Source organism: Serinus canaria, chromosome 2 (genome assembly GCF_022539315.1).
Source record: "Serinus canaria isolate serCan28SL12 chromosome 2, serCan2020, whole genome shotgun sequence".
In the NCBI taxonomy this organism is placed as follows: Eukaryota; Metazoa; Chordata; class Aves; order Passeriformes; family Fringillidae; genus Serinus; species Serinus canaria.
In genome coordinates, this window is record NC_066315.1 from 36,586,642 (window position 1) to 36,612,331 (window position 25,690).

Genomic DNA, 25,690 nt, shown 5'->3' on the forward strand with positions numbered 1-25,690 from the left:
ATACATTGCTTCAGAAGAGATTAGGCTTTTGGTTGAAAAATGAAACCTTTCACCTTTAATTTGCCCCACTAAATTCAGCAAAAGTTGGTAACAGCAGTGACATGTTCTATGGCTGCTACTTCATGATAAAATTTACAAACTTCAGTGTTGTTTTCTTGGTGATTTTTGTTAGAAAAGTGGAGTTGTGTTAGCTTTCAATCAGAACCAGTGTTTGGGTCAGAATTAAAGGTATATTTGCCTCCGTGGCATACTAATTTAGGTATTGCTGAAACAATGGGTTGGTTGAAATAATTACTGTTCCGTGTGTTCCATAACAAGCTAAATATCCCATGAGCATTCACCTGCACAGTCCATAATGGGACATTGCCAATGATGTAGGAGAGAAAAGAGTAAGATGTTAGGGGAAGCAGAGACAGCAAGGTGTTTAGGAAGTGGGCCTGAGTAGCAGTAGGCTCTGGCCATAACTGGCACTGTGGCACCAGCTCTTCTGATGGGTGGTGGAGCCTGCAGCACTTCCCAGCAAGGGACACCTCCCCAAGCAGTAACTTGGAGGGCTGACAGGGACAGAAGGGACATGGGTTGTTGTTGTGACTGGAAAGCAGTCATGAAATGAAAGTGCAGAGAGCCAAAAAAAGGATGCTGTGCTGAGGGGCCAACAGGCAGCACAACTTTGGGCTTCTTTTCCAACAGGGATTGCATACTGTCAAAGGAAGCTAGTGGTAGCCTCTTTTTTGTAAGTGGTTGCCAGTGCCTCAAATGGAGTTCGTTTGAACCTGTATTTATGGAGGTGATTAAGAAGAAGATTAGGAAGAACCTGTGATTATGGTGGTGAGGAAAACTGCTGAAGGGAAATTTGTGCTTGGGGTTGAATATTTGCAAACTTGGAGGAAGCCTCTTGTCTATAACCCACAGGTTAGAGACAGGTCCATCTGTGGAAACAGTAGCCACATCTCATTGTTTATTTTCCATACTGACTTGCCTATTAGTTTATCTCAAATTATCACTACTACTTCATTTTTGCTAGTCTTCAAATGCTTAGAATTCCAAAATAAATTGAGGTTTTTTGTAGCTTTTTCATGTTAAGGGCCACAGTCTAAGATCTAGGAACAGGAAGGCAGGTGAAGGACATAAAGTGCATGAATGGTAGTGCATTTGCTCATCTGAATCATGCTTTTTTGGTTGGTTGGTTGGTTGGTTGTTATTTGTTTTTTCAGTTAAAGTTTGTCTTGTTCTGTTTATGTGATGCAAGCTGGTTTAATTTCATTGGCAGTTGCAATCCATTGTCTGAAAGACAACTGCTGTAATTTTTTGACTGATACATTGACTCCCTAACTTGCCAAACACCATAATTCAGGTTAGTGGAGTGCCACCCACTGGGTAAACAGTGAACCCTTGTAGATCCTCTTGCACAAGAGGTGTGATAGACCGATGGCAACTAATTCTGCTATAAGAAGTTGATTTTCAATCACAGTAAAATTTGTCAATGATTCTTTCTTTCACAAACCTTACTCTGATCTGGCACCTAGACTTGGTTGATGGCTAAATTCAACATAGAATCATAGAATTTTTAAGGCTGGAAAAGACCTTTAGCCATTAACCTTTTGCTGCCAAGTCCACCACCCAACCATGTCCCTAACTTGCAGAAGGTGCACTCATTCTCCTTATCCAGATCATCCATAAAGATATTAACAGGCCTATTCCCAACACTGAGCCTGAGGAATGCCTCTTGTGATTTCCTGCCAGCTGGATGTAATTCTGTTCACCATCACTCTCTGGGCCCGGCCATCCAGGAAGTTTTTTACCCGGCAAAGTCTTTGCCTGTCCAAGCCTTGAGAAGCCAGTTCTCCTGGAGAATGATAGGAGAACTGGTATCAAAGGCTTTACCTAGCCCAGGTAAACAACATGCACAGCCTTTCCCTCATCCACTGTGGGTCACCTTGTAATAGGAGATCAGGTTAGTCAAGCAGGACCTGCCTTTCACAAACCCATGCTGTCTGGGCCTGATCCCCTCATCTTTCTATGTGTGTTGTGTGATGACATTCAAGATCTACTGCATAACCTCCCTGGCACTGATGTCATACTGGCAGGGGTGTTCCTTCCTGCCCTTTTTGTAGATGGGTGTTGATTTGTTAGCCTCTAGATAACTAGGACCTCCCCAGTGAGCCAGGACTGCTGATCAGTGATTAAAAGTGCTTGGTGAGTATTTTGGCCAGCTGCCTGAATACCTTTATGAAATCCATTCATCCCCAAAAATGTGTTAGTGTCTAAATGGTGTAGCGGGTCACCACTGAAGGTTCGGGGGTATCCTTTCTGTTCCTGTCCCTGTCTTCCAGCTCAGGAAGGTGAAAGCTGTGTACCCAGAGGACAACAGGTCTTACTGTAAAAAACTGAGGCAAAGAAGGTATTAAGTACTTCAGCCTGTTCCTCATCCTTTGTTATTCTGTTTCCCTCTGCATCCAATGATGGATATCCAGAAAACTTTTCAATTTATATTGAATTCTAGATTTCTAAACAGTCTACACTCTTTTTCAGTTCAAGTGTGAGTCTAGATTCAATTGATAGCTCTCGGTTCTGCTCATGCCTGTTAATGTTGAGATCTGCATTTCATGATTCACAATTCAAAACCAAAGTAAATCACTTCTGTTTGAATTGATACAATCTACATATTGCCCCATCACGCTCAGCAATTCTGGGTTTGTCCACTGCTCTTTCCACAAATTCTGGTTCAGTTCAGAGTATTGCCCTTGGATTTCTTTTGATTGGCATATTCGAGAGAGACTTGGATTCCCTCATAACAGGATGCAACAAACTGGAAGTTTTTATGTAATGGCTGGTGCCCCACACTGGAGCTACAACCTGATAAGACTGACTGCCTGTGAGGTACTAAAGTCTTTGTGGTATCTGAAGGCAGATACCATGCTTCACCTTTTAACTTCTGGTCTGAAGCAGTGCTTTTTGGCTCTAGAAGATATTTGCCATCTGAGTCAGAAGCTGGGGATACATGGGACTACCTCATTTAAAGGATTGCCAAGGAATTCCCGTTTTGATGCCTTAAGTGGATAACCATGACTTTATCAAATAAGGTTCTGGCCTCTTGAAGTTTTTTTGTAAGTGACTTAGCCCTGCTCTAATCACAGTTGAGAGTTAATAGCCTCTGCATCTTATTAATTAATTATTTAAAGCTCTTGAACAAACATGCCTTTTCAGGGAATATAAACTCATCTGACAGGCCACTGAGAGCAGATCTCTTTCTGCAGTTGGTACAGGTAAATCCTGTCCTATTCCTTGCCATTCTAATGCTCTAGCAACATTCCAGCATTTTATTTACAACTTTGAGAGGAAGATGTTAGACTAGGATGTAGCAGCCTGTCTGGATGACACCCACATTTATTTTGGGAGCCCAGAAACAACACAGTTGGCATGTTCAACTTGTCCTCAAATGCCTCCACCATAATAACCTGTTTGCCAAGCTGGAAAAATGTAAATGTGATCAGACGGTTGTGGAATTTGTGGGCTATGAAATTGCCCTTGGGGATGAACTGGGGAAGGTTCTTCATGAGATTGCTGCTGTGGTTGGCTGGGCTTCCCTGGGGGATATGTGAAGGATATTGTGTCTGAGGTTCAGAATCCTCTGACAAATTTCACACACATTTACCCAAAATGCAGGGATCTCAATGGGATGAATCAGAGCCTGGATAACAGTCTCTAGGACTGTGCACACTTTTTGTTTAGGTAAACTCAACCAAAAGCATAAAGAACCACACAATGTGCTCTGTTCTTCATGGAATCTCTTGCTTTTTCAGTGTTTTCTGTGTTCCTCTGTGCTTTAGAAGATCATGACAAAATTTGGGGTGGGGTTTACAGAGGGAGAATATAAATTGATGTGTAGTAGCAGAGAGTGTGTTATCTAATAGGCTCTCCTTTATAAGGAGTCTCAACTTTGCCGTTCTGGGACATTGCATAAAAACATCTATAATAATTAACTGTTAGTGAGACTCTGGGGCAAGCAAGGGGTAGAGAGCAAATTGAAAATTACCTTTCCTTATGTTTTCTGCATTTCCACTCCTACTGCACTATTCACTCCGTAGAATATTTTCTCCACTTCATATTTCACTTGAAGCCTGTGTGGCTTCAGGACAGATAAACACACACACATGTTGCCAGTATCATGTCTCCTCAGCAGAACTTCATTGAAAAATGTTGCCATTCACTATTTTCTAGGACATCGCATTGCTCATAAGCCCCCAGCTTTTTCTCACTCCTCTGCCAGGATTTTCCACCTGTCCAGAAACCATCAGATTGTGCAGTTGGGATCATGGGAAGATGAGACATTTATTTTTATTTTTATTTTCCTGTTTTGGCAGCTTTGATATTCTGAGTGGAAGAAGTTTGAGAACCCCTGAAGGAGGGGAAGTGTCACTCTGAATATGTCTGTATTGGGAGTTGCTCATGCTCCACATCAATTTACATCTGGTTTAAAGTCCTCTGAAAGGGTTATGGGGTTTATCTGATAGAGACAGAGGGTAAAAATCTTCTACGTCTGAATTGCTGATTGATTGCATACAGTAGTACAACAAATAATTCTTATTATGTCTCATAATTCACCTATGGGTTTTCCCGTGAGGCTTGAAAATAGATTTATGTGGGTTGCTTGGCTTTCCTTTTCACCTCTGCTTAGGAAGGGGAAAAAATTCCCATCTATATTATTGTTTTCAGAGAGATTTTTCTTGTATAGAACTACTATTAAAGCCATGTTTCCAGTTTATAAAAACTGTCTGGTTTATATTGCTGCAACATGGAAAGCTATTGCCTCTGTTCTATGTATCCGTCTTTCTCAATATATGCTGTGCATCAAGGGACCCTGCCCCAGCTACAGAAAACCTGTAAAACAAGGCATATTACTGCTTATCTACAAGCACTTCATGTCACAAGGAAATTCTCTGTATGATTAACACCCAAGTATTAACTCCTTCACTGCTACCAACACTGGAAACTGAGCTGGCTGTAGCAATTAAGTACTTTTGTGACTGCCATTCTGCTCCTCAATAAAGACATTGTTCTCTTTGGAATTCTATTTCGTATTAATTTGCTTGAGACACCTTAAGCTTTTCATTAATTTAAGCATCTTTGTTGTCTTTTGGTGAAGTGATAATAAAATTACAGATGAAGTGGTAACAAAATCATTCAGCCAAAAAGTGATTATTGTTTCTTCTGTGCCTATAATCAATAACATTTGTCTCTGAAATATAATCATATAATGGACTTTATTAGTAACTAGTGGATGGGCATGGCTCCTTTTATGGTTAATGGGTGATCTAAGAGGTGTCAAAGGGAGAATAATACCCGCCAAAGACAGCATCAAAAGCCTGGGAATATAGTTGTGTTCATCTCTTTTTCTCTAATTACCTCACTGATCGTTCACTGTAGATTAGATTGTATCTCGTTGCCTTGTTGGAGGTACATTGGAGCTGCAACACGGAAAAAACCTCTAGGAGACATTTTCTCTGAGTCCCCACTTTCACAGTGGAAATGGACAGCATAGTGTATTCCTCTTCTGCTGCTGGACAGTACAGCTTAATAGCCCATAGGAGTAGCCAGCCTATTTTATGCCTTATGTTTTAATTTGCTTGTAAGGACCAAAACTGAAGGAAAGCATAACTTCTGTTTTCACAATTGGTGCATAAGGAAGAAAAAGAAATGGAAAAGAAATGCTTCCTAATCTCCCTTTATGAATCCTAATAATCTCTTGTAAACAAGATTTCTTGGTAAAACTTCAGGGGCAGCAACAGGTTTACTCTAAACAAGGGCTGGCTTACAATTTCAGTCTAAGTTTGTTTCTAAATGGGAAGGATGAATCAACAGCACAGGTGTAAGAAAAAGCCTACATCGCTGAAAAAGTAGACCCTTCTCTATCTCTCCTTATGTCTTCTGAATAGGAAAGCCAGGGAATTGATACTCAGTGTGATTGTGTTACACAGCTTATTCCTCCACTATCTTTGTGGCTGACATTCTGTTTGCCTGAGAGTAAAGGCTTGATAAAATGCAAGGATTCCTTGACTGATGTCCACAGGATCACAAGCACTTAGGTGCCTGTAGATCTGTTTTACTATTTTAGTTTGGCATTAAAGTGATTGTAAGGGATTCAGCCATTGTGAAGTTTGCCTCTTTTGTCAGCTGTCTCAACAGCCTCAGAGAAGGTGTTAAAAGATTCGTATCTTGTGTCAGAATTCTCCATAAAATACAGCCCAGAAAATTTCCTAAGGCTTTTTTATGTTAATAAAACCTGCAAGTTTTCAAAGGGCAGGTGAAGTGGAAAAGGCAATTACTGCTGAGATTCAACAACTACAGAGATCTGTAGTCCTGCTCCTGTTAAGTACATGCTCTGTCCACACAAAATTACCAGCTTTTACCTTCAGAGGTTTGCTGAGTCAAAAGACTGTTTCTGAACCTAATTGCAAAGAATGCTCAAACCTGCCTGTAGAGTCGTTGCACCTACATATAATAAACAGAAAGACAATTAACTTTTCATAATTTAAGCATATTTCCCTCCTTGACCTGAGAGAACCCCACCAAATGCTTCCTGTTCCCATTAAACATTAAGAGGCACAGAGGCACTACAGGGTAATTCTGGGGACGTGAGAGAAGTTTGTCATCTCTCTGGTTTTCCTGTTCCAGGTCACATAGTGAGCCAGTAGCTCAAACTTGGGGCGGAACTCTAATCCCTTGACCCTTACCTTCTTGCTCTAAACAGCAGACCCTGGAAAAATGTCTCTAAACGAATGTAAAGGGAAACAAAACGAGGCGGTTTATTGTCTTTGCTCACAAATGCCTGTGCAATACGCAAACTTCATAACTGGAGGGTGGCCAGTGAAGATTTTTTTATCACAAAGTTACTATGAAGAGTACCAAGGCATTACTGTTTTCTCCTGAAATATACCCAGAAATCATGGCCTTCCTTTATCTGGTGACTCAGCTACACTGTGAGTTTGTGTGGATAACATGAAAAGTTTACACTGGCGTCCCTCCTCCTGCTCTAGCTCCCCTGTCTCTGATCCTGTCCCCCACTTGCTTCCTGACTACTGTTCATCCCTGGCCTGTGCTTTATAGTAACTGTTCTCTCTGTGGCCCTCATCACACCTCTGATTCCCTATTGCTTCTGCCTCTGTTTTTTTTCAAGATGTCAAATAAAACTTGTTTTCAGCCCTAATCATACCATGAAACAAGTCCTCAGGTAGCTGACTCTTTCTCTAGGATATAGATAATTTCAGTGCTTGATTAGTTCATTAAAATATTAAAATATTGTGTATACTTTCATATGTGTCTATCAGAGAGGGATTTCTTGCAAGGGAAATGAGCATTTTCTCTGTCTTAAAAATGTTCCTGTGCAATGCCTAATCTCCATTAACTTCAAGGGACAGAATATAAACAAATGGCAACAGATAAAAAAGTAATGCTTTAGCTTCGGCTTTACAAACATAACTGTGATTACCTGCCTTGCTTGTACAGCTGTGAAGTATCCCAAAGAGTTGTACAGAGGACAGAGAGAAAAGATGAACCCCGTGATGCCTCCTGACTGCTGACGCATCCTTTTCCACAAAGTCACACCTCTGTAGGTCAGGGAGAGCAGCCCCATGGGAAGAGGTGCAAGTTATGTCTACAGGGTAATGAAGAGGTTAAAGTGGTTCTTCAAGTGCAGGGTGTGACCCATGAGGTGTCATATTAACTCATCTGATACCTGTACATTACTATGAGCAAAACGAGTAAAAACCTGCTTGAGAGAAATTAAATTAAGCAGTTGAAGGAAACAGTAATTTTAATGACTTCTATATAAAAAAAAAAAAATCCCAATACTTCATTATCTATTTATTCTTTCAGTCACTCAATTTTATTTTATCCATCATAACTGAAAAGGAGAAAAAAACAAGTCTTTAAAAATAATCTGATGCCATGGTTTTGTGTAAACAATTCTGGTGAAATTGTGGACTGGATGTTTAAATTCCCAGTCTCTAATAATATTTTAGCTTTCTCTTTATTCAACTCAAAAGTATTTTAAAGTCATGAGAAGCTATTGCAGTGGCTTTGATAAAGTAAGTAACAAGGTTTTGTGCAGATTTGTGGATGTTTCAGAACTTAACGTATTGAAATAATGCAAAAGGCCACTAGTTCATCAAAACTCTTCCATGGGTTACTGGACATGTAGTCCCACTGATGTCAGTTGTGCAAGATAAAAGACCCCAAAGCTCAATAGAGCCCTTAGAAGAGAGGATCTCATTTTCCACTGCCTTTACTGTCTGTGGGCATCCCCCCTACTGCACAGGCAGTGTGCACAGCCCAGGGTGAATGCTGCCAGTATGTCATCATTTTCCAGAGGAGTAATGCTTAGCAGACTTGAAATGCAGGGCAAAGTTAGGTCATAAACACTCTTGAGGGTCTCACATCTCTTTCTCCAAATCTTCCCTGTGCTTGTTTCAGAGGCCTGAGGGTGAGCTGGGCTCTGAATAGGCACACAGGGAGAGGCAGCATCAGGAGAGGATGACTGAGGAGCATTTTTGTGAAGTTTTGCCTTCTCTGAACTGGGATAATTATGAAGTTATATCAGTTTGCCACGGCTGAAAGTCTGACCCAGATGAGCAGAAATGCAAATTGGACACGAAAGCCCAAACTTAGCATACTTGTCTTCATGCATGAAGGGGCACCTGGCAATGGGCTGGAGGGAAAAGTCCTTGAAGCTGGTGAGAATCCTCCTGTCGCTCTGCTGCCTCCTCAGTGGTGCTGCAGCAGAGACACAGGGCACTTGGCCTTATATTGCTCCAGCAGATTTGTTCAGGAAAAAGATTGTTCCATTTTGCAAAGTTAATATTCATCAAATGTTAATGAAAATACATAACAAATAATTATGACAAACATACCATCTGATTAAGATGAAAGAGGATGACAATTCCTGTGAATTTTTAATCTAAAAAATAAAGAACATTACATTAATAAGACTTAATTATATCATTAAATATTTAAATTTACTTTCCATAGTAGATTTTATTTTTATTTAACATATTTTGTTTTTAAATATTGCTAACATTTTTATGAGATTTGTTCATAAACCACATAAACAGATATGGTTTTTTGTGGCAAGAAGAATTTCAATGTCATGTATTCATTATATTGATCACAATTTCAATTGTATTTATTTTTTAAAAAAGCTAATAGAATCCTTTCACAATTTATTATAATTCACAATATCTCCAGCTATAGATAAATATTTAATAGCATTACTAATGCATCATGCACACAGTATTTATTAATTAGAAAATATGAATTACTAGTTGTACATTTCAATAATTTGCATTTAAAATTAATGTTACATTTTTCCAGGAAACTGTGATTAACTTTGGGAATCTGACTTCAGCTGTCTGAAGACAGGCAACCAGAAGTGCAGACTGCAAACCCAGCTTTCACTCCATGAGGCTGTGACCAAGGAGTGAAGAGGACTCTGAATAAGAGGAAGATGCCACCAGGCAGATGCTAACAGGTACCCTGCAATGCAGGCTTCAGAGAAAAGGAGGAAACAAGACAAAGTTTCAGCACTCCCTGGTTTTCCTTGACAAAGCCAAAGAGCAGATTTGACAATGTGTTTCTGCCATGTGGTTCTAGGTATAAAACTCACTCAGGTGAGTTTGTCTGTCCAGGAACTTTGAGGAGCAGTCTGCTCAGCTTTCCTAGGCAAGAGAGGGGGCTGAGGAAGGCAGGGCAGGGGGGCAGAGGTGGGACAGGAGAAGGGGCAGAGCTGGCTGGTGAAAAGGAGCTTTCTGGTGCTCCAGGAAGCCAGTGATAGAGATTCTAGTTGGGTTTCTCATACTGTGTCAAAATTATGCAAGGTATCCTGAGACTCATTCCTCCAAGATGCTTGTTTAATATGTAAGCAAGGTATTTCAGTCAGGAGTTAGATTGTACCTTTACTTCCAACAGTCAGTATCTGTCAAATCTCTCTTTTCTGTGAAATCAGACATATTTTTTTTCCAACTAAACTACTGTTTTTCTTTTGGTGGATTTATTCTTTTCAGCTGAAGTTTCCAGAAAGTCAGCAACTTCCTGATTTGTTAATTTAAGAACAAAAAAAAGTCTACTTTTTCTGAAAGAAAATTATGGCACCAAGAACAACTTCTCAGTAAGAAGTCTTAAATACAAATATCCTTCCTGGAACTGTTTGTCAGGCAGACATAGACATGACAGACCAACCAGAACCCTTCCTCAGAGGTATTAATCAGTTAGAATAATCTGCAGTAACTATACATTTTACTATATTAAGTAATAGCAGATATGAGCTTGTCAGTTAAGGCATGGATTGAGTCTTTTTAAGCCCCAGAGGTGGTTCAGTAAATGAAGAGTTGAGAAGGGGTAGCAATGCCTCACATCTTTTACCAGAAGATTTAAAAAGGCTTTATAAAATTTGCATTTTTACAGTATTTACGGCCTTTACCTATCAAACACTGGACTGCATTTGCTAATAAAGCCACTAACAGAACCATGTCTGTAAAGATTTCTGTTTTGCTTTGTTTTTGCTATGTATTTATGGAGTATTGTTGAATACAGCCTGCAGCAGATATCTGTACAACTACATCGAGCTGTTTGCAGCTACCACAGCTGTACAGCAATGTATTTATAAGTGTGTGTGCATATTGCTCTGTGTATGTGTGTGCATACACAGACATACAAATACACCATAGCCCTAAAATCTGTATGTGCATGTGTACCCTGAGCATTTACAGCCACAGGCACTCAGGTACGTGAAAAACCACTATTAAAATTTTGCAGTAAAAATCCTGCATCTGATGGTCAGCATACCACTCCCTCCCATAATTTTATAATTACAGTAATAAAAGGAAAAAAAAAAAAAACCAGGCTTGCACAGCCAGGAAACAAAAGAGAAAAACCTCAGGTTGGTTAACACTTCACTTCTGTAGTGACTCTTTGTTCACACATACAAGCACACACATGCAGTTTCTGATAAAACGAATTGTTTCTCAAAAGACAGTGAAAAAAAGAGAGGGCTGATGAAACCCTCCAGTTGTTCTTGAAATTACACCTATACCTGTTGTCATTTTCAGGAAATCTACTTTGTTTAGTTGGTAAACTTGTTTTGACTTTTCAGTGGAAACACTTTGCTGGCATTACTTCCTTATCTGTAGGCCAAATTCTGACCTGGGTTTCATGTGACTCCCACAGCAGTTGATATAGGTTGACTGTGAAAGACATGATAGGGCTTTTATGTCTACAACTGTAGGAGCACTGAAAGGTGTTTTGTTGTTATTGTGGCCTGAATTGGTAGAACTGCAGATGTCTATTTTAGGCCAGATTCAGATAGGCTTAGACTGAAATTCTCAGAAATATTGAAGTGCATACACAGAAAAACTGAAGAGGAGGAATCAACACGAAGGATTTCATTTTAGCTGAGTACACGGTATGGCATCTTGATTTTATACTGGTATGTGGAAGCATTGACTTGCAATGATTTTGGTGTAAATCACAGGCTTTGATATGCAGAAAGGTTATGGAGCATTTTATATGAAGTAATAATATTTAGTAATTCTATTGAACTAATCACCAGTTACTTTGACATTTAATGAAATAAGTAACACTAAACATGATGTGAGGGCAGCTTTTATGGACTTAAACTTTAATCAATTGAATGCGAGTCAAAGGTGCCATTTTTGCTGATGGTGGTGAACAATAGATGATGACATTTGCTAAAGAGCTTCTTGTCTTCATTATTCTAGACTGAATAATTGCTCCTAGGCAAACTGGGAAGAGCTGTTCTTGTTCTTAGTGACAAGAGGAAGCTGCAAGATTGTAAAAAAACCCCAAAACCTTGTCATTTTTTGTTGCAGCTACTTGTTATTGAGAAGTATTTTCCTGTTTTACAGGGTTCTGATTTGGAGCCCTTCCACAGGTAGGACTGCAGTTTGGCATTGCATTAACCCGAAGGTGAGAATCATACCTGATGCTGAATTCTTCTTCCCAGCATCTACTTTTGCCTCCCAATCTGATTTGAGTCAGGAGAGAGGCAGAATCTCGCCAGGCAATTCAGGTACAGATTTAAGGCTGGTTTGCTCCAAACTGACTCAAGATGCTTGGCTCTTCAAATGCAAATCCAAAGACAGCATTGATCTATGACTCACATAAGGTCTCCTGAAGTTTTTTGCTTCTGAAGTAAGCAGTTGCCTCAAGGGTTGGCTGATCCATGTAGGTTTTTCCTGTTCTCCTTTCCCCTTGAGAGTAGTTGTTACTTTTGTGCAGGGTATCATTTGTACGATGTGGTCCCAATGTCCCATGCTGCACAAAGGTACCACTGATTTTTTTTTTTTTTTGCAAATTTAAGTAATGCAACTCTGATTTTACACTCAGGATACATAAACATACAAGGGCCAAAGGTGGAGCATGACCTAAATTTGTAAAAAAAAATGTTCATAGTGTAGTATGAAAACACAAATACACCACGTGGAAGAATAAGTAGGTTTGCCAGAGTCAGTCATGCTATTATCTTATCATGTTCCTTATTCACAACCTGGTGGAATTCAACCTGGTTACTCATATTTGATCCAACATTGCTTTATAATTGATGACGAAGTTGGAGAAAGAAATTGGAAAAAAGATTTCAACATGAAAAAATGAATAGATTTTTTTTTCATTGTGGAAAGAGATTAATTTTCACATACTTGGTTTTATGTTACAGATCACTGGCACAGCAGTATTGAGAAGCTTGTATGAAAGCTGTCTGCACAAGCCCAGCTCAACTCACTGCTAAAAGTTATTAATTCTTTTAGAAATTTTTAGAAAGAAAATGAGAAACTTGCTCAGACATATCCTTTCTGATGTTTTTGGAACATTGTGTGCCCCAGATGTGGCCAGGAAAAAACTAAGAGTTCCATCATTTAGGACTATTCCCAAATCAGGTTGGATTGAGCTTTAAATTGCATGAATTCCTTCAGCAAAAATTCTAAGGCCTGGCCAGACCAGAAGGACATACATTAATAATAGTGATAAGCTCCTTTCTGCAGCCAGTTTGTAAATCTGGGTCCAACGTTACCAGGCCAATAGAAATGTTGTGAATGAAGTTATTGTGTTGAATCTGTCCATGGAGCATGCTGTTCTTGTGCCATGCCATTCCTCCAGTAAACTCCATCAGCTGCCAGGCAAGAGAAGTTCATGTCTGTAGAGAGTGAGATGCCAACCCTGCCTGACACTGGTTTAGAGATTGTGATAAAAGACAAGGGAAAAAACACCAAATGAGCACATGGGTTAATGGCTGCTATTTTAGTCTCTTGGGGACACTGCCAGCTGCCATTAAGTCAAAGTAGCCCTCAGGCTCTACTTGGTTTCATGATGAATAATTTAGGCTTTCCTGGTGCAGAGCCAGGTTGCATTGGCTTTGTATGATAGATTCTACAGATCTCCACTGTGAGCACAGGAGTGTAAATATACGGTGGCACATATGGGTGTGATGGATCAACCTCCTGTGTTCTGTTCAACAGCAACAGCAATAATCTTTATGAACTAGAGAGTCTGTATATCCTTACAGATGTCCTCCTTCAGATCTGGATACTTTGGTTTTGTGGAACTTATTGCCAGTCAAAATCTTCTTTGATATCAATTTATTTTAAGGGGTCAACAATGGGACTGGACATTTTTCTACCCACTGAAAAAAAGTAGTGTATATCTGAATAAATAACTGAAAGTGGCTTCTTACTGTTCAGGAAGTACAATCAATTTGAAATTAGGATTATGGAAACATCTGTGTAAATTCAAGTGTCATCTCAATTTAGGCTCATTCAGATCCTGTATTTTTTCTACTTCCCAAGCAGTGCATTTAAAATCTAATCTTAACTAACACACGTAGTTTAATTATAGCCAACAAAATATTCTCCTAAAATTGTATGTGGTAGCTGGGCTTTGGGTATAGAGGGAGGAGGCAAGGAGGGAACAAATGTTCACTGATTGTAAAAATCCTTATTTTGTTAGTAATATGTATCTTTAGAGACTTTAAACATACATTGAAAATTTCCTCTCATGAATCAAAGTGGCATAAAAAGTGTGAAGCAAGCACTCGTACTCTCTTTTTCTCCTTACTCATTTCTTGGTAATTTGAAATGAAGGAACTGCACTGGAATTTAAAACTTTCTTTTGAATGAATTTCCTCATAACTTATCACATAAAATGTACAATGCTGTTGCAGGTAGAAACAAATAAATCAATTTAGGATGTCATGGATAGATCTTGGGAAGATTTTGAAATTTGAGACGAGCACTGGAAAAGCTGGGGTGGTCTGTCACTACAAACTTTGTTGTAAGTCAGCAGAACTCTTTGGCACTACTGGGTGGTTTGGAGGTCCTATGAGATTTTCAATACTTCTGAATTGTTTTAGCACAAAAGGTCTGAAAATGGAAACATCATATTAGGCTGTTTCAGAATGCTGATATTCCTGGACCAGATCTCAGAGTACAAAGTATCCCAGCTCAGGGATATGGTAGCCCTTCATGAGCAGCACTCAGAAAGTTTTTGCTTGAGGATCTGTTTACCCTGCAGTCAAACTTCTTGCCTGTGCCCTTGAGTGTACTTTGAGTCCACTCAAAGTCCAGCCCCCCTGGTTCCCCAGCACAGTGTTTCATGTCCACCAGGTCCACCACGATATTTGCACAGTCACTTAGAGTTCTGTTCTGGCCACTGCTAAGATATTTTTTTCACAGAGATATTGGGAAAAAGTTTTTGGATGATATAATGGGAATCAAGAAACGTCAGCCTAGTATTTAATTGAAAACAAAACTGTACTCAATTATTAACTTCCTCTAAGTCACACCATTTCTGCTTTGCTCTGCTTTTGTTTGAGGCTGTTAATATATTTCATGTCACAGAGAGTTCTCCATGTCAGATGAATCCTACAATGGCAAATGTCCTCAAACTTCAGCACTACTTCTTGTGCATCTCCAGGCTCTTGCTGTTTTGTCATTTACATACATCTTTCTACTGCATATTCTGTGTAAAAAAGTCTTCTTTCACAAGGTTGTCCTAGTGGTCATGTGGCAATAAAAGTTGATGGATCTAGACTTCTTATTGATGTCTTTCCAAGAGGTGTCAAGATCAGCATTTTTCCTGTCCTAATAGTAAACTAAAAGAGAATGCAGCAGCCTTGGCTTGACAAGGTCAGATATTTTTTCACTTCATAAAAAGAAAAAGGAGATTAAAATAAAAAATGGACTTGGTAATATTTTATAATATGTCCCTTTCTGTCAAACATGACAATGAAAACAATGAATAACTAATTTTTTCTTCTTTTTGGGTCAGATTTATTTCTGCTTTCAGCAGGAAAAGGTTAATTATAGGGTCAGCTGATTTGAAGTTCCTGTTTTTGGTTTTTTTTTTTTTTTAAGAGTGACTTAGGAGATTAGGGGGCATAATTTCTCTAAGAATGAGTTAAACTCAGCTCTAAAGTAAGGCTAAGAGCTTAATGTAGACAAAATTTAGGCCAACAAATTAAATTTAAATAGGAAAGTGTTATTACAGAAATGGACCTTTTCCTCAGCTGGTACCCATACGCTCCTTTGCACTGTATATACTTGACTGAAGGTAAATTTTCCTATTATACTGTGGGCTCTGTGACAGTTGTAGAACACTGATCTGGGATCTCTTTCACCTCATGTTCCTTATCTCATTGTTGGAGCAGTTCTAAGAGCAGTTGCTTCATTATCAGTTCTGATGGAAGAGGCAAAAAGAATATTCAGATTTTCAGATCCCAAATGAATTTTAAAGTATAGACAGTGACTAAAATAATATTTTTATTTCAGCTGAGCAAGTTTACTCCTAAACAAATACAGAGATTCACTTTTCCAGCACAGGCTTTGATTTTAAAGGCTTCGTTGGCTATGTTTGTATGGATAGCATTTCTTAATTTGAAGGTCAAACAACATAAGATTTTGTCTTAAGTGCATATCTTATTATGAATCCAAAGAGTAGGTATTATAGTAGCAGTGATAGTTTGCTTTCCTTATCCTTCTGTCCCTACAGTGAATTGTAACAGATTCTTCTGGCAGTTTGTTAACAACAAGACAACTTGAGACAAGGCTTACAATACTGTTTTCTGAATTATTCTCTGTTACTTGAAAAAACATTTCCCTTCATCATTTTTGCAGGTGCTGTGTTGAAAGAGAAGTAGGAAGAATGCCTGAAAGGGATCAACCATTGCTTTTGTGAACAAATACCAGCAATTAAGCTAGACATTTTTGCATGGAGAGGGAATAAAACTTGCGAATTATAGTACTTCTGCTTCATTCCTCTGCCTCAAGATGCTGGGGATGGACTGGTGTTGAAAGTGACTTAAACTGCACTTAAATAAGTGCAAAGAGAGATCAGTCATCTGCTGTTTTGTCTGAATTATGGATACTCCTAGGTGGAAATCATTCCCATGCCTTCTAGAATATCAGTGCTATGTGGCTACTTCATGTATATCCATGAGAGTAAGGTATGGGGGCAAATTTCACTTGCAATTCTGAAATATCTAATCTTAGAAGCTTCTGTCAGCTCAGAGGAGAGCAGCTGGTTTGTTTCCTAGGACAGGTACATGATTCCTACCTTAGGGTCTCTGTGCAGAAATGTCAGAAACATCAGGAGTTTGGTCTTAGTATTTTAAATCTTTATGTATGGGATTTAACCAACTTAATGAAGGGAACCATTCCACCTTCCCTAATCAGAGTAGGTCAGCAGAAGAAAGAGAGACACCCAACAGCACCTGAGAATCAAGTCAAGGCTGTCTCTCTCAGACATCATGGGGAAGGAACATGGATACAAGATGATCCTTAACTGCCCACAGCAAGGGAACCTGACTAAAGAACCTGGGACTGAACACAGCCTTAGCCTTGCTACTCTAAGATCAGAATCATTAAGGGGGCAGTGCACCAGCTGTGTCTTTTTCAAACTATCCTAAGAACAGTCTTTCTTCCTTACACACATAGTGAGGTGATTCCCTCTTCATCAACTTGCTGGTTCTTAAACTGACCCTTAGCTTTTGGCCCTAGATATTTCTCAGCTTTTCTCAGTCAGTAACTGTTCAGAGAAAGAATAAAGCTGTAATTATTCTTAACTTTAAATCATAGATATGGTATGATATGCGCCAAGAATTACATGGGATAAAAATTGAGCTGGAAATATACACTGCAGCAAAATTGTGGAAAGCTAACAAAAAATAATAAAATAAATTGCACAGCTACACACATGAGCAGTTAAAATCATGTGAGACTTATGTATTCAGAACTGCAAATGCTTTTCCAACATACTAAAACACAAGTGGGTTAAATTTATCATCTTCCATTTTAATTTAAAAGATGTAGGAGAACATGTAGCTGAGGATTTTCTAAAAGAAGTAGCGATTTGAGCATGCTGGGGGTGGTGGTGGAATTGCTTGTAGTTTTATTCATTTAGGCATATCTTATCACTCCTCCTTTTCTTCCTTCTTGGAGGGCAATGAGAGAACCCAGATGCCAAGCTGTGGAACATGTTCTTCTGACACTAGCATCTGGCTCCTTGGCAGAATCCTCCAACTGTCATGCTGACAGCTTTCCTGTTGTGTCCTCGTATATTTTTATGTAAGAAAATTGCAGATGGGTTCTCTTCTCAAACTAATACGCTATTCTGTTGACCCTTATCATGCAGAAATGTGTTGGTTTTATCTGTTTGTGAATGAGACCTTGGCCAAATATACTTCAAAAAGGATACTTCTCTGTTCATCTCTGAATTTGTCTGCAAGCTGTCTGGGAAGATGCCAGAATCCTATTACACACCCTTTTTGTGCCTTTAAGCAGTAAGTCCTTCATTCTCTCTGCTGTACAAATAGATTGCACTTTTTGCAGCAAGCACACTGGTAAAATACAAGCATATTTATTTAATAGTTTTAGTGGGAAAAAAAAAGAAAATAAAAATCCTGCTTAAAATGGGGAGAAATGTGGTTTTGTTGGCTATGGTTTTTGTTGTTGTTGTTGTTGTTGTTTTGGTTTGTTTGAGGTTTTTTTGCTACTGGAGGTTTTTGTTTGTTTATTTTTAATTTGACATTACCTAGTATGATGCTGCTGCTTTGAAGGATTTTTTTCCTCCAGACTTTTGTCAGAGACCACCAATCCAGAAGGCTTTATAATGTTACAGCAGTAGCCCGGTGACTTCATTAAAAAAAAAATAACCAAAAAAAAAACCCCAAAAGGATTGCACTTATTAACATGCTCCAGGACCTCCTATGATTTTCTAAATGGAGTGTTCATAGTCCCACATCACATTTAGATACATGCCTAAATGTAGATCGTCGTGAGCAGTCCCAGTGACTTTACAGTGAGGCACAATTGTGCTTCAGTTTAAGGCTGGCCACAGAGGGAGTCTGATGGATTCTTGACTTAAGGCTTGTCAAGATGACAACAGGAAATACTTAAAGTTCCCATGTAGCTTCCTCTTGCTGTCCATCCCCTTACAGAACTCTTCCTGTGTATGTCACATATATATGTATATTTGTTTTTTTTAAAAAATCAAAGACATACTCTCTTACCCCAAATCTCAGGTCTCCTTTAAATACATAACTTTGCTTGTGCAAATAAGATAAAATACAGATAAGAAAATATTGTAAATGCATAAACCAAAATTGGTCTGTGACTCTGCTCAGTAGAAATTGCAGCTCCATGGGTGTTGTCCACAAAGGCTCTTCAGGGCCCTTAAGCTGGGACCCACTGAGACTATTTAGCCACGATTCCTAAGCCCACTCAGACTCTGACCTTCCACCTCATCTCAGCTCAAGTAGCAGAAACCTGAATCCAAATGACTCCCTGATGGTAGTATGGAAGATTGCCGGCTCTGATGAAGCCAGGTGGATTCCACTGAGCATGTTTTCTCTGTCCACACTAGGGGGGCATCCTTTGAGTTTGACTGCTGTAAGCTTCTCCTAATTTATTCTCCTAGCAACAGCTAGTAAGACTTGATTGACACTGGCTTTTTGTTTGGTGCTTTTGCAATAAATAAAGCCACAATGAGTAGTTTTATTGTTCTCCCACCTCAGTTATTCAGTTTGCATGGCTGTTCCAAGAAAAAAAAACCCCAAACCCTCAAGTCAGCATTAAAGGAAGAAGAGGTAAGTTTCTACAGGTTTCTTATTCCTATTATCACAAAGAAGAATCTTTATAAATTTCCAACAAATGCAAGTACACAGAAGCAAACAGGTTTGTGCATGACTCCTATGCTGTTACATTGTCCCATATCATTTTCTCATCTCAAAATTTGTCATAAATGACATTAGAACTATTCACGAAAGATCATAAATATCAAGAATGAATTTCTGCATTAAGCATTAACTTGGATAGGGATGGGATTTCAATCCTGTTACTCAGTGCAAGTTATTTCCTGCTGTTTTCTTGTTTCTGTTTCAAACATTCTGAGTCACTATTGGGTTAATCATCTTCTAAATACTGTCTCCAGGTGGTTTGGGTTTGCTGTTGTTATCTCCATGGCCCCAAGGGACTATACCTTCCAAAGAAGTGAGGGGAGCCCAAGCACTGATATTATGCAAGAAATAGAAACAGAAATACATCAGCAACTGTATCAGCATGCTTTCATTTGTACACATTCTGATCTGAACATACGTGCTTTTTGAAGCACTTGGCATGCATCCTGAGGTCTCAAGTTGCTTGAGATTACGTAAGCAGGTAAAAATTATATTTGTTAAAGAGGCACCGAGTATCGGGGGTGGGAAATGTGCCTTGTACTAATGGGTGGAGTACAATTAAGAGAAATGGAGTAGGTTACAATTTATATTTCATATTTAGGTGTCTACTGTTGTGCCCAGTGCATAATTTTGTCCCCTATTCAGATTAAATTTGAATGAGAATTATCACATATATGATGCTTTCAGGAATGGGGTTTGGGTCTTATTTCAGCCATGGATTCTGTAGGCAAAGAATTAATTTTACCTTATTGTCTTTCTATAAAACAGGGAAACTATTTTCTTCTTGCAAAGAGGAAACAGAAATTTAAAAGGTAGCTTTACCTGTGGTTGTGAGATGCTTAACTGCTACAATGGTGAAGGCTGCAATCAAAGCTTGGGATTTTAGAAAGGCGAATTTGGGATACATGGGGAAGTTAGTTAAATGATTGAGAACTTGAATCATTATCAGAAACAGAATTATTCAAATTCAAATGGGTGATGAGGCTGTTAAGTGGAAAAACTATAAGGAAGAGTAAAGAATTATTGGAATTAACCAAGCATTTATAGTTTGTGAACTCTACTCTCTAAGATGTTTGAGAGTCTCTATAGAAAGTCTCTATAGAAATCAAATTAAATTATTCTCAAGTCTTTCTGAGTTAGCACAGAAAATAAATGTCTAAAGCTTGTTAATCATATAATCATATAAACATAATCATATAAACCACCTGACTGGAGCTAGTTCATTCTATATGCTGAGTGTCAAGGAAGGAGGTGAGGCTTACCAAGGACTGGATCAAGTATCAAATGAATATTTTCCCTCAGTTTTTAATGAAAGTGATGAATAATGAGGATAATAATAGATTACTACTCTTCTCTGTGCCTATCCACCATGACCATTCTTTCTTTGCAAATTCACTGAGAGGTTTTAGAAAAGTTGCTCCTCCTAGATTCTTGTCATTTGCTGATTCCTCTGAGGCCATGCAGATCAGGAGGTATTCTGTCATTGTTTTTTCTCTCATAAGTCTCTGTATTTGGTAGACCTGGTTCTAGAGCTTAATTTTTTTTAACTCCTTGAGCAATGGTTTTGAAATTTTAAAGTTTCCCAATCTCTTTCTGCATGAGCAGCATGAAGTTTTTTCATTACTCTGTATATATAAAGAACTCAATGATATGTTTCATTTCAAAAGATTTCTGAATTTGAAAATTTTCCAGAGCTGCATGATTGTTTTGAACATTTTCAATCTAAAAAAACAAACTATGTCCAAAGGAAATCAGAGCAGAACAGTAAAAATTATATCTTAACAGAAGCAAAAATTAGTGTTCTGTACTTCAGAATTGTAGAATTTGGACAACATCCAGTCTTTATACTGACAGTCTATAAGCTTTGGACCAAGAATTTTTTAATATGCATATTTATAAGTCCCATGCAAAGATTAGATTAAATTTCATAGACAATGACAATGGGCTGAACTTGATTGTTGATGGTAGTAATTATTTTTTACAAGAGAACTATCAGAGGAATAATGAACTAACTATTACAAGTGCTTTCATGATTGGCCTTGGGAATGATCCCATTTAACTTATTGGTTAGTGATATAGGAGATACAGGAATGAAAAGTCATTGTGTTATTGTGAGGCCTAGAGATAACCTAAAATGGTGAAGGATCATCTTAACAAAGGATTGGACCATCAGGCAAGGAAAACCAAATGATTTTGTTGATGTAAGTGATGAGATGGCATGAAATTTACCAGCACAGATTGCAAGGCTAGGAACTTAAGGGCCTCGGTCTTGAACAGAATATGCATTTATCAGTTAAGATGGTGGAAAAAAAAAAAAAAGAGAAAATACTATTTTATCTGGGTAATGACTATAAGCTGCCATGCAGAGGAACTCTGAAAATCTATTGCAATTATGCAATCCTTTAGAATTGTAAGATGTCCTACCATTTAAGCATTTTCATGTTATTTCATTGTTCATAGCATTGACAAGGTGTTATTTCATTCATGCAAAGTCATGGTCACTTCTGTTCAAGAAAGATGACCTTAACACATAAGCAGAGAAAGATTATTGGTATGTTTATGGGAATGGAGAATTATTCTTGTGAAGAGAGATTAAATTAGATGGGTTGTTAAGCCTAGACAAACAAAGATTGGGAGGGGATAGGATGATTCTTCTAGGAGTAAGTGTTAAAGACAAGGAACGCTATTTAACTGAAAAGGTCTTTGTGGCATAAGAACTGTGGTTCTAAAATTGCTGTGAATAAATATAGAGTGGATATTAGCAGAATATTTCACACTATGCTTGGAGTTATTTTTCCAGATATAATAACAGTGTAAAGAACTGAAATTACTTGAATGTGATAAGTTTTAAAAGAGTCTGTATGCTTAAATCAGTGAATTTCTGGAACGGGGAAACTATGATCCAAGTTTTTGGGTATCCAGTTAGATGGTATAACCAAGGGTGACTGACCTAAGACTGAACTGTGCTTTATGTGCATCTTCCTCATATTGCAGACTGTATTTCAGAGTTCCTATTGGTTTCTCAAAAGAAGAAAATTCTTTGCTTCCTCCCTTCTTAGGAAGAGCTCATTATCTCTCCCTCCACTACCCACATAGTCAGGTTGGCAGGAATATGTTGCCTTTCTCTGAATTTTGGGGTTGATTTTACTTGCTGAGATCACTGGGGTGATTTATTAAATCTCAGCAATCTGCTATTGGAGAGAACATATCCTCTCCTCTCCTTACAGGACTGCACATCCCTATAAACTGGCATTTGGTCACAAGTTTGTTAGAGCATGCAAAGGAGCTTTTGGTGGCTTTTGGAGCCTGGTGACCTGTGGCACACAGGTTATGTAAAATCTTCCAAACGAAGCCTTGACTGTAAGGTTGTGTGTAGCTGCACTGGATTTCTGCAGTCAGGAGGTGTTGCAGGTTTCATATGCCTGCAAGGGTCTTAGTACAGCAATGCTGCTGTTTGGGTGGTGCTGGTAGTGCCCTGCTGTGTTGAACTTTTCTCCAGAACACTTGTATCAATATATCAACAGTATGCAGTTGCTTCTCCAGACAGGTTCAAACCAGCTACAAGAATAGAGAATTTGTACTTCTGGAAGGAAAAAAAAAAACCCGAGGCATCAAAAGTGTTTGTTAATTTAATAGAACCTTTTCCCTTTAGCTTTAAAGAGAAATTGTACAATGTCATTAGCTCTTTTTCTTTTTTTTAATTTTCTTTTGGTAGTGAAAACCAAAACTAAAGTGATTGGGGTTTCACACATGCTAGAAAAACCACTAAAGGTGCAAACTTTTCATGGTATATTTCTTTTACCTGAAGACAGTTAGACTTTCACAACTCAGAACTGGCCATTTTCAGTGTGAATCATTTGTAAATTAGTGGTTTTACGATATATCTGAGAAAAGTCTAAATTTCAAACTGAATTTTGACTTCTTGCAGACTCAAAAGGAGATCATTCAACTATGAGAAACAAATCTGCTACACAGACTCACTCATCCATGAGTAGACTGAAACCATTGGATTTTGTGCATCAGTGGTATAAACTCATCATGATCTGCTTGGTAATACTTAGTAGAAATTTTTGGAATCACTTATTCAAATTGTAAAAAGATATCAAACTAACAGAAATGGAGGTTTTTAGATGGACTGAAGCTCTATTCTCAAGGCATCAGCAGTAATGTGGAATGAATTGTTCATACCTACATGATTATGTTAAAGAAGACACAATTCATTTCTGGTCCCTTGCCACTATCACCCTGCCTCATAAATTCTATAACCATGTCTTGTAAGTGTCTTGCCTAATGAAGCCCTCTGGAAACTTGCAGCTCTTACTGGCTTCAGTAGTTCTTTTTTAAGTGTTCCAGTGTAGCAGTCTTCAAGACCTGCACAATGTTTTACTGGTTGTATTTTGTAATGGTTGGGGTATTGTTATACATAAAGCACACTAGATGCAGATAAATAGTTTTCAAACCCCTAGAAACTCCATTTAATGTGTCAAATTAACCTGTATCAAGGATAATAGCATTGTTTTACATATATATATGTGTGGGTGTTTGTGTCCAGCTGTCTGATGAGGAACCAAAACATAAACTTTGTAAATAAGAAATCAGTAAGAGCAAGTCAAATTATCGTGCAAGAAGTTAATGAAAGTGGATGTGTTTGGAGGTAAAGTATTTTTTCCAGAAAAAACCCTTCTAATATTCATTAAATTTGACCACCTTAGATCAATAATCATATGCCCTCTTTAAAGTGTCTTAACCTGAGGCTAGGTCCTAGTAATGTATTACTGAATTCTTTTCTCTTTATTTTTAATGTGAATACATGGTAGAGACCACTGTGGTAAAGATGAAAATTAAATTAGTTTTAGGATGTCCTGATGTATGAAATATTTACCACTAGAAAAATCTTCCAAGAAATGGTTACACACCCAAATGCTGTAAAAAGTTTGGTGAAAGAAACCACAAATGCACATTATCAATTATTAAATGTATATATTATTATATTTTTTTAAGTCCTAGTTTTACTTGGTGGATTTAAGAATTTTACTCTTTTCTGTGGGCATTGAATTAGGTCAGACTCCAGAAGCTTGTTTGAGGATGAAATTGCAAATAACTTCAAAAGGGACATAGACTGAGTTTCTTAAAACTTGCAGCACATGTGCTTGTCAACTCTGAAAGTGCCTGGATTTACTGGGTATCTAAGTTTGAACTACTGAGTTATAATTGCACCTAATTTTTATGGCATGAGTAAGTGCATAAATGCTCCTTGTTTAGCCCTTTATTTCCAGAAGGGTCAAGGAACCAGACCAGGTAGAATCTGATGGTGTTTTTAGCAGTGCAGCCCAAATCCTTTTCTATCAGTATTTATTTCAGCAGTTCTGTGCTTATCTTGTTGTCTTTTGTGAATTCTATTCAGTGGTGCCAAATTTTCTCTATGCAAACAAGACAAGCCAGGCTGCATAACTTTCTAACACAGTGTCTAAAAGTTAGGTACTGGAATATTTGCAACACTTGGCATTTGTCAAATCACTTTGCAGATCTAGCCCCAGTTCTGTATGAATTTGCATGGCAATACTTCTTGTTATTATGGGTTGGATGGACTAAAAATAATAGTTCATGCACTCCTCTGGACCAAATCACTACTAGGTATTGAAATCAATGGGTTTCATGAAGTCACAGATCAGCAGTTTCAGGCTGGCCCATTTTCAGGAGAGAAAATGAACACTTTTTCAGTAATTGCAGGGCATTTCACTGGCTTCAATGAAAGTGTTAATCAGCAGTGTGATGGACACTTAAAATTAGACCTAATTTATTATTTGGTAGCACAGATAAGTAGAATGAGAGGTGACATTTTGCTGCTAACAACTTTCTACTCCAAGACATTCTCAGGAGAATTAACTGAGGGGATACAGGAGCACGCAGCCAGGGAGCCACCACACAGCACCTCACAGGTAACTCACACTGTCTCACTGAGGGTTTATGTAGAACACACATGTTTTTCTTAACATGTTTGTGTAGGTATTTTTTAAATCTCAGGTTGCCTCCTGCTTTCATTTGCCCCACTTTACCTGCAAACGCCTTTTTCTGTAGAATTCTTCTTTCCCAGAACAGAGGCAGAGTAGGAGCAACCACAGTAATGCAAAAGCTGAGGCAGAATGAATAAGCAGCTGGGGCTCTGCAAAGGGCATTGAGGAAAGAAGAGTGTGCAGTTGAGTCTTGAGCTCTGTGATAAAGTGGACAGACTTGCTGCTCACAGTTGAGAGTGCTTCAGAGAGAAGTGATCTTGAACGTGGCATGGTTCTAGTTCAACAGACAGGATTTAGGTACTCACAGGCCTTCTATTGCATTAATTTAGAGTAAAGCTCACATCTAAGCTCAATTTTCCTGGCTGCTCACAGTTAGAATGTGGCTCACCCTCCAGACTGCTTCTCCAGATGGAGAAAGTCAGCTGTGGTCCTGGGCTGA

General features: G+C 38.5%; 1 long non-coding RNA gene across 1 annotated transcript; it reads left to right on the forward strand.

Annotated features, from left to right (window-relative positions):
- Positions 1 to 11,223: 11,223 nt before the first annotated feature.
- On the forward strand, positions 11,224 to 17,903 carry LOC127059271 (uncharacterized). The gene is made up of 4 exons (XR_007776903.1): positions 11,224 to 11,455; positions 11,919 to 12,082; positions 16,179 to 16,507; positions 17,695 to 17,903. It is a non-coding gene; the product is annotated as an uncharacterized LOC127059271 (long non-coding RNA).
- Positions 17,904 to 25,690: the final 7,787 nt, after the last annotated feature.